Below are 18,604 nucleotides of genomic sequence, written 5' to 3'. Positions count from 1 at the left end.
TATTCCTGATACAGTCTGAGCATTGATCTTCTGAGGACTTGGAGATAAAACGGGATGTTTCCAGGGCACATGGAGAACAGTGTCACAAAGGGAAAGAGTTTCATAAAACCATGTGTGATGATAGGAAGGGGGTGACCAAGCAAACATGCAAAAACCCCTGGTAAGTGGCAAATGCAGTGTAGTCACTGAGAGGCAGGTGACAGGAGGCACTTGATGTTTAGCACAGAAGCCAGTTTCCATCTCTGCTGTATAGATAAGAGCTCCCAGGCCTCAGGAGGCTGGAACAGACAGCCACAGAAAAGTATTGCACAGGCAACCTGGAAGTAGGGAAAGTCCAGTGCGGTGTGAACCTACAGCTTTGTTTTTGAGTGTCTCACAAACTGCGGGGCTGATCGTAATTTAGCAGCAGCTTGTTTGGGAGATGATAGCTTTGCTGGTACACAGAGTTTAAATCCTCTGATCCATTTGTAATCTGATTTGTATAAAACACTGACATGCTCCTGTAAACACAGGATCATCTGCATCCAAAGACACTTTGCTGATGGACTGTATTTGGCACTTAGTTTTAAAATTCCTATTTCTTTTTGTATTCTGATTCTCAGTCCCTATCCTGATGTCCTTTGTGCTGGCAGTTGTCCCATGGAGCAGGCTAAACTCAAGAAGATTTGAAGATGGATAGGCTACAATTTCTTAATAGCTGATTCTTCCCTGTGAATATTAGAGATTGGGTGGCAGTTTGGAAGCAAAGATTTTTAAAAAGCTGAAATTTACAGAGATCTGTTTTTTGTTCAAATTATTTTGAGTGCATACGGTGTTTATATATATATATATATATATCTTAAAAACTTGACCTAGAAAGTATTTGTACGCTCTGACCTGTAAAATATAAGGCAATCTTATAGTTATTTTTTCACGTTCTTTATTTTAGAAAGTTAATTCCAAAAGTCTTTGGAGTTAGCTCTTACTTTCCTAAATGGTATGGAGAAAATCTTTTGTTGCACAAGTACCTTATGCATGTACTATTTCTGTAAGTTAAGATTTATAAAAACATTAGATTTTTATCTTGGGGTGTAAATGACTAACACACATCATCATTTATTGCCAGCCCACAAGTATCATTTTTTTGTTTTGTTTGACTTTTATTTGCACTGACGTGACTTTCAGTCCTCAGTAATCATCTGGTCATAGACTACTGTGGACGCACAACATTTGGTGGCACACTTCACAAAATGTGGCAGATGAATGAGGGGCAGGATTCCCCTTGGGACATGGGGCAAAGGTTTTGCAGTGTGCCCATTTTACCTTGGTCCTGTGACTGTGAAAGGCTGATGAAGTCAACCCAACTTGTAAAAATCACAGAAGTTGAAGGCTGACTGAATGAAATAGGTCACGTTGTTCATGGATCTCTGCCTTCTCATGCTTCTTTAGGGCTGTTTGTACATTAATTTTCTGAACTATTGAACTTTGTGTATTGCTCTGACTGGCACTAATAACCCTTAATAGATCGTTTAATTGACTTGTTAGCAATCTCTCCCCCTTTCCTGCCCCCCAAACAGCTTAAGTACTTTGTTTTGTTACACCACCTTCATTGCTGTGCATACTTACTTGGCTGTAATGCCTCCCCACAAGCAGTTCACCACCTCAGAGTGGTAGGTAACTCACATATTAACTTTTTTAGTCACATGCTACCTAAAGAGAAAAATTCCGCATAAGCACTTTAAACGCAAACTTGGAATAGATCAGGCTGTGCTGACACAGGCTTTTCAGTGAGCACCTACAACTGGAGATTTGCCCATTTTGTTGCTTTTTTAAAAAACCAAAATTGGCTCCCTGGGAAAACTGGCTTATGCAATGTGCTGTGTATCTTTTGAATCTGCTCTCAGGTTTCAACTGAGTTCAATTTAGGCATAACCTGAGATGATGTGTTGTTACCAGCTCTGTGAAAATGGGCAGTAGAAGAAACTTTGAGTTCCAGTGGAGAAAGACCGTAGCATTACTACATTTCATGAGACACGGGAACATCCTCTTGTGCAGGTGCTGCAGTTGGTTTTTTGTTTGTTTTTAATGGGGACTAATAAGGAAGATAAAACTTTTCGAAGTATTTGTTTTATTTCTGTCTAAAGCTGCCATCACCAGAACTCTCTTCTGTAGGACACCTCACCATCTTTTAACTTGAGTAGTTTATGGACAAAACGCTCTCTTTCAATTCAAATGCAAACGTCTTACAGCTCATTAAAATATTGGCACTTCTAGGCAAATGAAACATTCAGAAATCTTTTGATACCATTTCTTTACTACCTGCCAGCCAAAGTGATGATGAACTGGAAGTACGCAGTTGCAGAGTAATATCCCCACAGAGCTCCAAGTGAAGTAAAACCCTTTTGAACACTACCACTGAGTAGGATGGTTGCAGCAAAGACTCTGTTAGGGTTAAGATACTGTTTCTTTGCTCATTTTGTGGGGGACCTGTGAGCTGGATGCAGCCTCCGTGAAGCCTGTGAGTAAACTTCTACTGGTGGGGCAGTCTTACCCAGCAGAGGGACGGAGGCTGTACCTTCACCAGCTCTTGGCAATGAGTGGTGCTCCCCCTCAATCAAAAGTACATTTATTTTTTTTTCCACACAGATTAGAGAAACCAGCATAGGATGGTGTGTGAATATCAAGGTAGGCAACTTCCTTGTCAAAATTCCTTTTTTTTTTTTTTTTTTTTTTTTTTTAAATGGAGAGAGGTGCTAAAGGGAAGATGAAAGGATGACTGGGTGCCAGAGAGGATCCAGCAGGCATGAGCAAAAAGATGCAGGGGTTTCTGAGGAATTGGAGGATTGGAACTACGTCTAGCTGAGGGGTGATGTGTCCTGTGAATTGGAGGGAGGAGGCAGTCTGGAAGAGATTAAAGGATTTGCGGTGACAGGAGGGTTTTAGAGTTGGCAAATGGGAGTATGGAAAGCAATGAGCAAGGGTGGGACTGGACATGCAGTTGAAAAAAAGATTTGTGCCGAGATCAGGAACTGCAGCCAAGAGGGTGGGGAAAAGAAAATGATGGGGAATGATTGGGACATGGGTGGAGATGGGAATTAATTCCCCAGGAGAAGCTCTGAAGCCCATGGGCAAATGCAGTGGAGTTTCTCACTGGCTGCGGGGTGGAGACGCTGCATCATGCAAGGAAACCTGTTGCTATTTCTAGCGCCAGAAACAAGTGGGGAGCAGTCAGGTGCTACCAGCCTGGTGTCTTCCCCTCTCTGTACCCTCGGGACATCCACGGGAAGCTGCAGTCGGGAGGCAGGATGTGCAGCGTGCCAGCTCCGAACACCTGAAACTGCTCGCGGAGGAATGAGATAAACACATCACTGCTGGTTGTGCTCCTGTTTGCTTTGGCTTACCCCGCTTCTCATCAATTAAAAATCAAAACAGCACGGATAATTTCATCATGTAAAAGTGTTTCAAATGAAATTATTAACCTGTTTGCCCGAGTGGACGTCTAGCTATAACTCGAAATGTCCCAATTTAATTTTTAAATGCTTTTCTTAGTTTTTGCTCAAATTCATGATGAGGCATAACTGCAGTTCACGGTACGGTTTCCCATTTTCTTAGTTTGCTATCATAGGATGTTTTCTTGCAGCAATGTTTTCTCTAAAATCAGAGGCAAAGATAAACTCTAAGATTCTGTTTCCTGCCTCACTGAAGGCAGTCGATGCCTTTTCCTCCGGGTTTCTAGAAACAGGATGCCTAAATGTTGAACTCCTAACCACGGAAAGATCTCTGAGTCGCCCTTGGTTTGGTTCAGGCTGTTGGTTTCTTGAGCCCATTTATAAGTGATGTGTGCTTTTAATAACACAGTGAAATGTTTCATAATCCATAAAAAAAAAATGATTGGTCTTGTTATTCTTGCAGGCTCCTTTTGGATTGAGAATTGCATCTGCATTCCAAATGTGACAATTATCATCTGTACACTAGTGAACATACAGTAAAATGGATGTAGTACCGAGTCATTAACATACCTAATCCAGATGTGATTAATCTAAAATTGCAAATTTGTCTGTGATTTGATAAGACAGACTTTTAAAATGAGTTAAACCAAATATAGCATGCGTTCTTGGTATGTGAATTTTCCACATCACTTGTCAGCCAGTACTTGGGGAATGGGGTGGTGGTCAAAAAAAAAAATCTTCCATTAAAAGTAATAATATTGTCTTTTACGAGCCACGGAAACTCAGTTTTGAGAGTATTCCTTTCTATTTTAGGCAGGCTGGGCTTTTTGCTGCCAGGAAAAGCATGTGCCCGTCACAGTGAGTTGAGACTCAAGGCTTTTGATTTGTGGAGGTGTTACTCGTGTCATAGTAAGCAGGTAGAGGAGTGATTCTCATCAGAACTGGGTCATCTACTGCAGATATTATTCCCTCTTTGTATATCTATATTGATCCAAATACTTTTTTTATTGATTACATATTTTGTAATGATTACATATTTTGTAATGATTACATATTTTTGTAAATATGTGCTTTTGACATGCAATGAAAACATAAGGTAACTCTTCACTTGCCTTAGATCTGTGTATATGGTGGGGGCTTTCGGGAACGTAGCGTGGTTTGCAGCACCACCCCCTTCCCTTACTTGATGTACAGACCATTTTATTCGCTCTTTTTGAGTCATGGCATTCATGATAAAAATGTGCCTTTCTACTTCAGGAAAAACAGGGTTTGGTCATTTGTAACCCTTTTGTTAAACGGATGGTGGACATTTTTGAAAGTCTGGTGTCTTTGGAGTAATAAGGCTTGTGTCTTATTTCTCTATCTGAGGCTTCAGTTTATCTCCAATCTGCTGTTTGACCAAGTAGTCTTGAAAAATAAATTAGTATGTGGCTGAAGAATTAGATTAAGATATGCATAGTTTGTTTGGGATACAGTAATGAGCTTGTCTATGTTGTGGATTGGCTGAGGTATTAAAAAGTCATACCATGTTAGTCGAGTCTGAATACTCCATGTCAGGTGAGGTTTTATGCATGTAAGGGTGAAAGCTTTCACTGGCTTATTTGCGGTTCATTGCAGTATGAGTTGCTCAGCCTGTACATCTAACTTGGAACTTAGCTTTTTACTGCATTTCTCAAAGCTACTCTGTTATTTCAAATGAAATTTCAAATGAAAGCTTTGAGAGAAGGTGTGCATATGTATGTAATGTATGCAGGACTCAGTGTTTAAACAGTGTTCCCATTTGCTTAGCAAAGTGTTACCTTTTATGTTTTCATATTTGATAGAAATGCCTGAAATGTACGTTCTTAAATATTTGCCTTTATGTCGCAAGGTAATGCAAAGACACTCAAATAATTCACTTGATGTGAAATATTTTTCAATGAGTTTCTGATTTTTTTTTAAGGAACTAGATTATAAGGGAGCAGAGAATACTTGGGTACAATGTGGTAGCAGAAGTAAAGGTAGTGGGAAGCGATAGTTGTGCCCTGTTATACATGTATGTGTGTTGGCCATCTGCTAAGTCTTTGGAGCAGGAAGAGTGACTTGGCCTTGTCCATAGCAATGCTTGTGAGCAACGTGGAACTGAGGAGAACACAGATAAGAGGTGAGCAAGTGAAAGAGAGGTCAGTGCTGAGCCAAGGTAAGATGAAGGAGGATTTGAGGATCTGGATAGGCTGGACCGATGGGCTGAGGTCAACTGCATGAAGTTTAACAAGGCCAAGTGCCGGGTCCTGCACCTGGGGCGCAATAACCCCAAGCAGAGCTACAGGCTGGGAGAGGAATGGTTGGAAAGCTGCCAGGCAGAGAAGGACCTGGGAGTGATGGTGGACAGTCGGCTGAATATGAGCCAGCAGTGTGCTCAGGTGGCCAAGAAGGCCAACGGCATCCTGGCTTGTATTAGGAACAGCGTGACCAGCAGGGCTAGGGAGGTGATCGTCCCCCTGTACTCAGCTCTGGTGAGGCCGCACCTCGAGTACTGTGTTCAGTTTTGGGCCCCTCGCTACAAGAAGGACATGGAGGTGCTTGAGCGGGTGCAGAGAAGGGCGACGAAGCTGGTGAGGGGCCTGGAGAACAAGTCCTACGAGGAGCGGCTGAGGGAGCTGGGCTTGTTCAGCCTGGAGAAGAGGAGGCTCAGGGGCGACCTTATCGCTCTTTTTAGGTACCTCAAGGGAGGCTGTAGCGAGGTGGGCGTTGGCCTGTTCTCCCACGTGCCTGGTGACAGGACGAGGGGGAATGGGTTTAAGTTGAGCCAGGGGAGTTTTAGGCTAGATGTTAGGAAGAACTTCTTCACTGAAAGGGTTGTGAGGCACTGGAACAGGCTGCCCAGGGAAGTGGTGGAGTCACCATCCCTGGAAGTCTTCAAAAGACGTTTGGATGTAGAGCTTAGGGATATGGTTTAGTGGAGGGCTGTTAGCGTTAGGTTGGAGGTTGGACTCGATGACCTTGAGGTCTCTTCCAACCTAGAAAATTCTGTGATTCTGTGAAGTGAGTCAATGAATCATATTAAAACCAAGCAATGGTTCTCTCATGCGGTTGCAGTGCATTGCAAGCCAATGAATGGAAAGTGATGGTTGTATTTTTTTCATTAAGAACGTAAACTATTGGCTTACTCTAAGGAAGGCAACTTTTTTTTTTCTTTAAATGAAAGTTACTGTTATCATCCTACAGGGTTCATGGTGCTCTTTAAGTCAATAAATGAAATAATCCTTTGTTAGCATGTAAATCAATTCTTTGTGGATACTAATCCTTGGAATAACAAGAATGTCAGGGCTTGAAAATAGAAAGTTTGCAGTGTTTATACCCTTATGTGATTTTAAAAAACAGAAAGCCTGCTGGAATTTCTAAATGAAATGAGAAAGTGTCATTCATTTTCATTGCGCTTTTTATTGAATTTGACTTGGTCTGTTCTGGATGATTAAATCTGTTTCCTCGTTCGATTCCGTTTCCAGACAGCGTGGTTCAGCTAGAATTTGACTGGCATGAATTGTTTTGTTTTGGTTTTTAACAAAAAAGTTCTGGAAAGCCGCACAGAGCGAGGAATGCCTTATTTTTCAGGATGTGTTTGTACGAATAACCCCTGTCTATCCTGTATCTTTGAGAGCACATGGTAATCTTGTGTGGAGTAAGGTTAAAAGGTAAATGGCATGGTACTGTTTCTTTTGGCTATTGCATTAAAGTGTTTGACCTTTAGAAACCTATTTTTATCTGAGGCAGTAAACTGTTCTGCTTATCAAAAGAGACTTCAGCGCTCTCTTTCCATGCTGTTCTTATCCAAAACACACCGTATCAATTTAGCATCAGCAGCCTTTATCTGCAGTGGCTATTATTCTACTTAGGGATGCAGCATTAAGAAGTTTGTTTATATTGTAACAGTGCATTTTATTCAATAAGCACTCTCATATATGAATCTATGGGTTCCAGTTTCATTATCTAGTTTAGATCTGTTGTATTACCTCCTTATTACGGTGGTAATCTAAAATTCCTGCACCCAAAAAGCTGCTTTTAAGGATCAGAAATCTGTAGGAATACAGTGATTATAAAACATGAAAGAAGGAGACTTAAATCCATGAAAGGAAGACTAAGTGCAGATTCAGTCTGTTAAAAGTTTAAGCAGTTTTCCAACGGACTAAGGAATTATTCAGCTGGCAAAAGTTCGTCAGTAAAACATTGCTTCATTACAATTGCCAAGAATTCTCGTTGCTTTGCTAAAAGTAGGCAAAAAATCAGCATTGCAGAAAAGAAAAATATAAAAGTGTAAATATTACATTGCTATTAACAGTATTGGATTGATAGACTGGTATAGAAGGAGATGGTAGTGCAGTTTAATTTTTGTATTGATGCAATTGTTAATTTACATGATGCTTTCGCATTGTTACTAGCAAACAAATACTGGTAGTATAATCAGCCTCCCTACTTTACAATGAGAGTAAATAAGGAATTTGAGGAAATAAATTGAAAAGGGCTGAGTGTAAAGCTCTGCTATCCTTGTATAAGTTTTACCTCCTGAGTAATCTCTGATACTTGTTGACTTAGTGAGTTTGTTACGTCACGCTGTTTTCATAATTTATAGATGTCAGGGATCACAGGAAGCTGCTCTAAGATATCTGAAGAATACAGAGCTCAAGCTCTAAAACTTCCCCCTCCCATCCCACCAAAAAAACAAAAAAAAAGTGTTTGATGATCCCAGTTTTCTTCTGCAGGTCGCAATGCTTTTTATAACGACTGACTGAAACCAGACTCTGACAGAATCAAAGCCTTTCAGTGGATGCCAGAACCTGAAGACAAGCGAACACTTCAAAAAGTCACAAACGTGTTCACATACCTTGCCAAGTTCATTCCAGCTCTGCCCTCTGTCAGGTCGCCCCGTTAGACGACTTCTGGAAAGTGTTGGGTGTCACTGGGCTGAGCGACGCAGACATTCCTTCAGTGAGTTTGATAGGTAGCAGTTCTCGTGCTGAAATGCTGCAGCCGTGCTCGACTATCGCATTGCTACAGGCACGGAACGAGGAAACAGGAAGCCCATGTTCTTAGACTCAGAAGATCTTTTAAAATACAAAATAGGCTAATTTTTCACATGGAAAAATAGCTTGTGTTATAAAAGCAAGCGTTTCCCAAGCTATTTGAAACAGCTGATAACTGTGATTCTTTGATTTTTCTTATGAGCTATAACTCCAGCTTACCCAATAACTGATTCAAAGTACTGGAGGATACAGGCACTGGTGTATCCACTGAGTAATGCTGAACTTCTGTGTCCCCCTGGACCACAATTGGTAATCACTGCCTTAAGATATATGATTTACTAACCATAAAAGACAATTTCTGCTCCTTGTGGCTTTCCCTTTAGGGAGATATGTTTTCTGTTTTTACCAAATTTTGGATCAGATTTCTGCTTCCAGTTGAATTGCAAATAGATAGAATTGTGGGAACAGATTCAGGAGGGATGATCTGAGTGTTGGATGCTAAAAAATACAGAAGGAAGGAAGATGTTTGCAATAAGAAATGAGGCTTCATCATGTATCTTTTCTGATCTCCTCTCCCCTGCTCCCCTCCTAGCCGTTACAGGCTAAGCCAGCTTTATGTTCTGTCTCTTAAGATGCTTCGTTTTTGACTGAGGATGCGTGCTAAGATGCACACTTGTTTAAGCACAGATCCTATGTGCTTTGTGTAGGTTAGGCAGCAGCTCAATAGGATGTCCCAAATGAGCCCAAAGACTTTTAACCTACTAGGATAAAGCTAAATGTCCTCTCTAGACATCATCTCTAGCTGCTCATCACCCTCTCACCCAAAACAGACGATTCCTCCCTGCAGCCCAACTGACATGCTGTGTGTGATGTAATCAGGCTGATTTTGCCTAAAACTTAATTTTAAAAACTTAATTTTGAGAGCAGCCTTCCTTAGTGCTGGCTCATGAACCAGTGAGGTGGTGATTTCTGGCATGGGGATGGTGACAGGTGGCAAGGGAAAATAGGCTCCTCAGCTGTCACAGCTGCCTATGGAAAAAGACACCATCCACAAAGTAGGGAAAATTATGGAAGGCTTAAAAAACAAAACAAAAAAAAAAACAACACAGCCTTAATTTACTTTTTTCTTTATTTATTTTTATATTTGAAATTAGCATTTGAATAAATGATGAGTGACTTCTTAGAGACAGAGACAGGACCATGACTTGGACGTGAAAAAAAAAAAGCAGGTCCATTATTGAGGCACTAATAAAACTGATTTGTGAGGCTAATATAACGTGTGAAGTAATTCTAAACTTTCAGAAACCTAAAGGTTTAACATAAACTAAGTAATAAAATGTTGGTAATCTAAGTAATTGTTTTTCTTCTTGCAGCTGTTGTTTTTCCTCTCTGAAGAAGTTGGCCATTACATACAGTACTTCACTTATTTGCTGGAGTATTTTCTTTATTCTGTGCATGTAATTAAAAGAAGAAAAAAAAAGTCTTATGGCATGCATAACTAAACCTGCTTCAGTGATTTGTTTTTTAAGCATTTAAAAAATGAAACAAAAAGGTTGCTCTCAGGCAGTGATGGAGAGAAAGCCTTCTCGGTTAAGGCTGGTTCTTAAAGTTGTTGTTTCGCTAGCATTGAGCTTACAGTAAGGGGTAGTTGTCACTTAATCATGCAACTGATCTGATAGTTGTTCTTAATTAGAAAAAATCATTTTTATTAATTTTCATGCTAAGTGCTCACTTACATTGTGCCATGGAAGAAGTTAGAGGTGATCCACGCTCTTGACCAATGCCAAAACCAAGCCATTTTAATGCGGCGTGTTGCATCCGAGAATTCTTGTAGCTGAGGGTATTTGATGAAATTGAAAGCATGAAAACTTCTGTTGGGGAAAAGCTCATTCACCTCAAGGCACTTTTTGCTAAAAATTCATGCCCCATTGCTGATTTTGACTGCAACACAGTCCGTATATGTGGATTTTAAACCTGCTGTACCTTCTGTATGAAAAAGGTGGTGTGTGTTTCTGATGAGAGTGGTTTCTGTTGTAATTAGTGCCATTAACATTCAGCCCCTTCTGATGAACCTTAAATGAGTTACAGCTTTCCTTTATGGTCAGCGGACATGACTGAAAGCTATTAAAGCATTTTTAGCAAGAGAATTAACACAGACAAACAGAGTCTTCTGGAGATAAACTTCGCCCTTCCTGTTTTGGATCCAGCAATAAGTTTACCATGGAGCAAATTTAGGAAATAGCTTTCCATCAATTCTGTATTTTATAAATAAAAAGTTGCAGGGCGAGGTCCTTCCTTTGGCATAAAGCTGATTATTTCCTGTTTAATCCTGAACTCGTGCATTTTAAGCAATGGGATTTTTTAGTGTCCTTCAGAGAGAAGGGTTTTTAGGATTTCTGTTTAGTTTATGGTCCCATGAAAAAGTGATTTCTGGACTTTGGCATTGTTAGAGGGTAAAAAAAAGGAAATTAATAGACATATAAATTGCTGCTCTTTGGGAGAATTTTTTGGGCTTACCTGCACGTTTTTTGTAGCTGGATGTCCTTAAACATGAGAGTGGACATACGAGTACATAAGCCAAAGAGGTATAATTGGTAACGTCTACAAGAGATTATCAGCACTCCCAGTAAAGGTTAGGAAGTGATGAATTGTAACCGCTATGGACTATTTGGACTATTTCAGATTTATAATCTGCTGGCTGTGGGCACACGCTTTCAGGGAGGAGAATATGTGAGGCAGAACTTAACCTCGTACCGCTGCTTTACCTCGAGAGCACACCGGTTAATACGTGAGGTAACACTACCCTCGTCCAACACATCTGTTGTAAAGGAGCCTAGGAAATCTAGGCCACACACAAACCAGTCTCGGAGGGCCTGTAGCTGGTGTTAGAATGCTGTTATTACGCGGTCCGATTGGTTTAGTAAAGAATTATCTCCAGTAAAACCATGTAACATAATCGTTCCTGCTCTCCCACGTGGGAGCTGCTTTTGCTTGGCTGAGCAAGACGTTTCTGGAAGAAGCAATAATGCACTTGCTTTGCCAAAATGTAAAACTAAATGAAGTGTATCGTTATGCACATTGGTGTTATATATCAATTCTCGCTCATTTAAGCGCTCGCTTCAAGTCCTCCACTGTAGTATTAAAAATTATTAAAGTAAATATATGGATTTCCTAGCGATATATTTTAAGTAAACCTCTTTCTCCTTACTGAAAACTTGTTTGTAATAATTTCAGTGATGGGGAAGTGTTTAGAGAGTGGAAGCTTTCATAAGTAAAGATCTGCTGCTGAACCTCCCCAGATATTAATGCAAAGGCCAGGAATACAGGTCGGAGCAGGTTAAGGTTTATCTCGCCGTGTGATGCTGTGCTTTCCCCCTTCACTTCAACTTCAAGGAGACTTGAGACAGTCCCATAATTCCCATGAGCAGGCTTCTGAATGGCATCAACACAATTAGCCTCTGTTATGGTTGTGCAGAACGACATAGCCCCAGCCTACAGATTTGTCCTGGTTGTGTAAGCGGAGCTGTAAACGCCGGCTGCAATCGGTGCGGACTCATCTTTTTAATTGCTTTCTGTGTTTTGTTGGTGTTGGCTCTGCTCAGGTGTCACCCAAAAGCTGCATGTTCTGTCTGGGGATTCCTTTACAAGCGCTGAGTAAATGCACAAGGCGGTGTAATTCTTTGTTTGGGCAGTGAAAGGAAGAAGAAAAGAATTTGGGAGCAATGGTGCTCCTCTATGGAGGTGGTGCTTAGAAGCATTTCTGCTCAGAGGCAGAATCCTGCACAACAGAAGGCACAGGAGGATGAGGCTGACGTACTTAAGACTTTTTTTTTTAATTACATGTACAGGGATGGTGGCTGAGCAAGGCCACGTGGCTTTGATATGCCAGCAGTGCGCTTCTCCTGAGCCACAGCACGCTCCACCCTGTGCGAGCCCCATGACTTCACTGTCAGTGCGGAGGTGTCACCAGGGGCGTGCTTTGAAGCAAAGGAGGATGCAGATGATGGCTTGAGCTTAAATTGGGGATAATGCTTTCACTGAGGTAACCAATTTGGCCTGCATGTTTTCTTCCCAGTGAATTACGCAGCATGGAAAAGACCAGAGTTGTGTCTCAGGGCCCAAGGCAGCTGCTCAGGGATTTCAGCCTGAAAATGTATGTAGACTCAGCGGAGGGTTGGTACAGACAGAAACAGCTCCCCGCCCCTGGCACACAATTTTATAGGGGACTTTTCATCTCTCTCCATAAGAAAATTCTGATGTAAAGTGGAGTGGGAAGCCTTGCGGTGGTGATGTTTCAGGCTGCGTTTTCTTTTGCCAGATTAATCAAAGGAACAAATAATAACAAAAAATAAATAAATCAGGAGGTGCTGGGTCCTGGAAGCAGGACACCATAGATCAGCCAAACACTTTGGTCCGTGCTGGGGAGCAGCGACTGCCTCCTCTGGGGCTCAGAGCAGGGCTTACGTGCCCCCCACTTCTCGCCAGCCCCGGTTCTGGGGGACAAAGCAGGGCCCAGATCTGAATTCATACTCTTAAAATGATGGCTGTGTCAGCATCTTTTCCACGTGAGGGGCTTCTGGCAGTCCTTCCAGTCAGGTATTTAAATGCCAAAAATATGTTTTAACATTTCTTTCTGAAAGCAGATTAAATCTATTAAACCAGGCGTTTGAAACTTCCAGCGGGAAGGAGGGCAGAGCTGCCTTTAAGTACAAATAACCGGAATATTTTCCATATCTCCAGTAAGTGCCAAATTAACATGAAATTGTTCATTATTTTATAGTGGATTAAATAACTTGTTTCCCCCAATTTGCATTTCAATGAATAACTGATTGGCCTAAAAACGCATTGATTAGAGGGTACAAAAATTATTACATGGATTCAAGGCAAAATCGTTAGTGCATGTGTAAAAGGGAATAGAATAGACTTGTTGGTATGTTATAATTAAAAGTTGCACGCCTGTATTGTAACCAAGTATTAAAGTTGTTGTGCTTCAATTTAGCTTTTTGTACTGATGCAAAACAGTTTGTCCGGCTTGAAAAACAATTTAAAGGATCTAGATCACGAGACCTGTCTGCAGGGGCTCGATGGCAGTGGTGAGCACTGCTGGCACCGTGCAGTACTGAGTTTACAGAATCACAGAATCACAGAATTTCTAGGTTGGAAGAGACCTCAAGATCATCGAGTCCAACCTCTGACCTAAAAGTTTTGTGCTCACGAACAGAGCAGTCCGATTGCAGTGCCTCTGCAGGGATGAAAATGCCTGTGTGCTCCTTCAGCAGAGCGTTAGCTTACTGTACTCGAGGAGAGAAGACTTCGGGTGGTTTAATAAAGGCTGATTTGCATGGTTGAGAAAAATCGAAGTGTGTAAATTAAAGAAAAGTGGTTTGGGGAAGAGGTAATTGCTTTCAGAAGCTGGCTGTGGCAAGGAAGAGATGTTGTTCCCAGCAGCATTGAGGTCACTGGATGCATACCAGCTTCCCGCTTTGCTAGCAGGTACGTGCACAGTTACAGCCTGAAATTTCATTGCGTGCGCAGTCACCTCAGAGCCAGGTTTACAAATCCTTTCACCCAGCTCACAGGCAAACTGGGAGAAACCTGGCGTGGACGTGGCTGTGCGAACACAGGAGCACTTTGTCAGCCCTTCGGAGGGCTGTGGAGAGGAAAGAAGCCCTTTGCACACCACCAGAGGGCTATAACCAACCGAGCCATCGGGGTGTAGCCGGGGGAGCAAAAACTGTTACCTCTGCAGAGGAGCCCTGGGGCTTCACGAAGCGAGAGGGATTTCGAGCAGTTTGCTCTTTCGTTAATGGGATATCTGTAGGGGATGTGGGATGGCACTCAGCCTCGTGCTCTGCAAGTTCGAGCAGCGCCTCTGTCGGAAATCACAGAGCCACCAGCGAGCCCCTCGCCTCTCTCTTCGCACGGGGCATTTGATACTTGTGGGAAACGGCTCCCCAGGAACTGGAAAGCTGCTGCCTTCTGAAAGATAATGTATAAAGTGAGTGCTGGGATGATTCACAGATACAGGGCCCTGATTGCTGGGCATGTCAGATCTTCTCAAGGCGAGTTAGTATCTGAGGGTTGCAGGCTGTTTCAGGCGGTTTCTGAGCCACAGCCCTAACTCTTCCCCCATCTGAACTGAGCCTCCAGCGTCTTTGGCCTTCAGGTTCGGGGTGAGGAGCTGAGAAGAGCCACCTCTGAAGGTGAGCCCTGGCTCACGAGCACTGCTGGTGGGCTGCGGGCGTGCAGGGGCTGCTCGGGGAACCTGTGGTTGTGTCCTGGTGCTGTGAGGGAGGTGGATGAACCTGTGAATGCAGGGAACGACAGGAACGCTCAGAAAGGCAGGAAAAAGCGTGATGGAAAAGAGCAAGGAGCTGGACATGGCAGATTAAAGCATGGGCATCAATTTTGCTTGCTAAGTCATCACAGGCACTCAGTGGATGTGACCGTCGCTGTGCCTAATGCCATGCTCGTGTCTGAGAGCAGAAGCACCATCTTCTGTGCTGAGATGAATTTGCCAATGTCTTCCACGAAGCTGCTCAAGCCTCGCATCCCCAAGTGTCTCAGTGATTCCCATTCAAGGCGGTGTTTTTTATGTATTCATAACCCAAAAAAAGTGCCAGTGTCATTCATTCAAAACCACGTCCACCTTTTATATAAAGCAGGTTTCTTGGACAGGTTCTTTCAGAAGTGGGAGAAGAAGGCTCAGTTGAATCCTTTCTTACACAGGAACAATTTTCATCTCCCCCTTGCTTCTCAGCTGTGCTTCCTATCTCCTGGGGCCACAGGAGATGCAGGCTGACTTGCAGCCTGGTGGCACCAGCCTTCCTGAGGGGTTTCCAGCAGTCAGGGAACTGCTTTTGTTTTGCTTTTCCTCAAGGGCTGCTGTTGTGCTTTGACCCAGCAGGCTGCTGGGCACCACGGAGCCATTTGCTTGCTCCCCCTCCAGGGGATGGAGGAGAGAATTGGAGAAAGGTAAAGCTCAGGGGCTGAGATGAAGAGAGTTTAATAGGGCAGAAAAGGAAAGGAAACATAATAATAAGGATAAAATAATGTACAAAGCAAGTGATGCACAATGCATTTGCTCACTACCTGCTGACCAGTGCCCACCTTGTCCCTGTTCTGGTTGTGTTGGATTACTTGGAGACATCAAAAAGCTTTTCTGTGCACAGGCTGTAGAGCCGAGCTGCAGACACCACCACAGCCTGAAATAAGGTTTGTGAATATCTCCATTTTAACTTCCTTGTTTTTCCTGGCAACATCCCCGTGATTACCATGTCTACCCGTGGTGTTGAAACTAAGCTTTTTGGCCAGATATGCAAGGCTTTGAGACCAAGACGGCAGAGTATCTGACTCTTCTGCAGACTGGTGTCCTGCAAGAAAGGAAGTCTTAACTTCTGATTTCTGTTCTCCTTGCTCTTTGTTTATGTTGTCCAACAGCTCTGCTCTGCAAAATGCATGGGCAGCTCCAGAATAGTTTTGGAGAAGTACCTTGTGCTGTGCTAGGCATGGAAAGGAAATGATGCAGACTGACAGCGAGCAGTAGGCGTGTCATCAAGGTATTCCCGACCTAGGCAGAATTTCATCCACGCCCAGGGTTTGAAGACACAACCAATTTTTGAATGGCTCACACGTCAGCTGAGCCATTCAGTGCTTTTTTTTTTGGTTTAAGCCAAGACCATTGTTAGCTGATCGCCGCAGAAGGCACATAAGAAACGAATACAGTAGTTTCCAGGTGGTTGCTTCAGCTCCTCTTCACCATCAGAGGTTAACATCCCAAAGGTGAGGCAGAAGAAGAGAATCCAGAGTATGCTTCACGTCTTCTATGTCAGTATCATAAATTGTAATTTAAAGCACTAGTGGTGGTGCTTTGAGGTTAACTCTGCAAACTGCACAGGGGGTTCTCAAAGGTTTCATTCTGCCTGGGGAGTTTGGGGGCTTGGTCACCTCCAGCCGGTGGGCAGTACCTGGGGGAGTCTGCTCAGGTCTTCAGCTACATCTGAACAGCTCTAACTGTGCAACTTTGGGGCTAGATTCCTCGAATATATGAAGTGTTTGCTAACATGTTGTAGGTGCATCACCTCTTTAGACTTGCCTTTAGACAAAGGCCAAGTGCTTTTACAGAGACTAGCACGGCGAAGAGCTGATCTCAGCTGGAGCTTCTAGGCAATTATCGTGGAAGAATGAAAAGATGTTAAAATACCAGGAGAGTAATATAAAGTGAGCGTATTTGTGATCCTCAGAGCTCATGGGTACCCCATTCTGCTGACTTTGGAAAACTTTTCAGAGAACTTGAATTCAGTTTGGATACTTTTCCTTCATAGGTAAATCAAGACTTATATATATATATGTATATATATATATATCATATACACGCACACAAATCATATATATATAATATATATTTAGGAGTAGAACAGCTGTTTCTACTCCTCCCTAATCTGCTTGCTGGAGTGATGCACGTTCTTTCCATTATGCTGGTGCTGTAGCCGAGGTCAGAGAATAAAAGTAGGCTATGGCCTGGGTAAATGATCACCCTATGCCTTTAGCTGTTTTCAGGATTACCTGACATATCCATCAGACAGAGTAATCATGTCGTTGGTGTCATTCCCTTTCTAGTTTTTCAATATACAGGCGCTATTTCTTCTTTCCCCACACATGGAATCACTTTCAGGTTTCAGTGCCAGATGCTTACAGATGGATGTCCCATGCTCTGAACTCAAAATCAGCATCAGCAGGAACTTTAGAGATATGGGTATTTTGAAACCTGGTGGGTCATGAGTTCTTCCAGTATTCTCTAACAGAAAGCGTTTTTTGCTTTTGGGAATCTGTTCTGCAGTTTCCTTTCCTCCTCAAGCATCGTTTCTCAGCTTATTTCCCAGAAATAGCCTTCGTATCTTCTGTGGAGAAGATGGGTTTTAATATGCAAGGCCACCACCTTCTTCTTCAAGAGCTCCGAGTACTTTCACAGTTTTTTGGAATAGCTGATGGTATCGTTAAGCTGTAATTAATATTCTTCTGGAGTCGATATCCTTGTAATGGATAGTCTCATTTCCCTTCTGCAAAGCATGGTAACGTCTCCCTGAGAGCTGGTTTTCATGCACTGGCTTCAGAAACAAACTGGTTTATGAAGTTCTTTCCACTTCACAACCGTGCTTCACAGCTCCTTCGGTGGTGCTGATGCATCTGTTTTTAGAATTGAATCACTGAATCACATTAATTGGAGGGAAGTAATTTTAAAAGGGATCATTTCAGTGATGCAATTTACATTGCGGCTATATAAATAGGTTTATTAGCACAGCTGAGGAGGAGGCAGATTGCACCAGGAGGATCAGAATTAGCAACTGGGGTAGAAAGCTCGTTGAGGGAAAATGACTCAGGTGTTGTTACAGGAGCTGAGCTGTTTCCTTTGTTTTCTGTTGCTGGAATTGCCTTCCTGCTCCACCTCCTGCCCTCTTCCCCTACGTTAGGTATCCAGTTCTTAAAGGCTTTTGTTACAAAGTGCTGAAACCATTCATCTGCGGTATGAAGGTGTTTGCTTCCCACATCGGCGGCTCAGCAAAGCGACTTCTCTGCCTCCAGGCCTGATGACGATGATGGTGGCCCTCTTGGTTCTTCTTCTGGGTCTCTGCTGGGGAACTGTAGAAGGAAAATGTGCCCAGGCTGAGCAAACCCTTGTGTGCTCGGGGTCAGAGAATTTCATCTGGGTTGTTTCTTTGGGGAGGGTGAGAGGAATCTCAAGCAGCACCGTTTGCCATTCATTTGAAGACCAGCTAAAAGGACAGCGCTTCCTCCAGCTGCACCTCGGGGTGCCTTGCGGTGTGACAGGGAGGGCAGTGTGCCTGTGCCCTCTGTTACTGTTGGGTTTCCACTTGTATTGGTGTTGCACAGCATGCTGTGGAGACTGCCCCTTACCAGGTCAGTTTACCTGTGGAAGGCCATTCACACATCCTTGGTCTGAACACTGAAAGGTGATAAAATAGGGCAAATAGACATGCAATAAGAAAAACAAAAACAACAACCCAAACCACCTTTTTGAACCATTTCCCCCAAAATATAATGGCAATGGGGACAAAAAAAAAAAAAAAAAAAGCTTTCAAAAATCATTCTGTGAAGGTGATAGCAGCAAGCCTGCTACAAGTGTTTGAAAAGCCTTAGTTGCCCAAAATGCAAAAC

The 18,604-nt window shown here is 42.8% G+C and overlaps 1 protein-coding gene and 1 long non-coding RNA gene across 9 annotated transcripts in view; one reads left to right on the top strand and one right to left on the bottom strand.

The window, feature by feature from the left end:
- LOC311436791 overlaps positions 1-9,701 on the bottom strand; it is a 28,703-nt gene extending 19,002 nt beyond the window's left edge. Inside the window, exon 1 of the long non-coding RNA XR_014693087.1 lies at positions 8,290-9,701. This is a non-coding gene — a long non-coding RNA (uncharacterized lncRNA). The remainder of the gene's footprint in view (positions 1-8,289) is intronic.
- PPHLN1 (periphilin 1) overlaps positions 1-18,604 on the top strand; it is a 71,457-nt gene that overhangs the window by 50,695 nt on the left and 2,158 nt on the right. The window lies entirely within an intron of this gene.

This window comes from Aythya ferina (genome assembly GCF_964211825.1).
Source record: "Aythya ferina genome assembly, chromosome: 1".
Lineage (NCBI taxonomy): Eukaryota > Metazoa > Chordata > Aves > Anseriformes > Anatidae > Aythya > Aythya ferina.
This window is presented reverse-complemented; position numbering and strand designations above follow the sequence as displayed.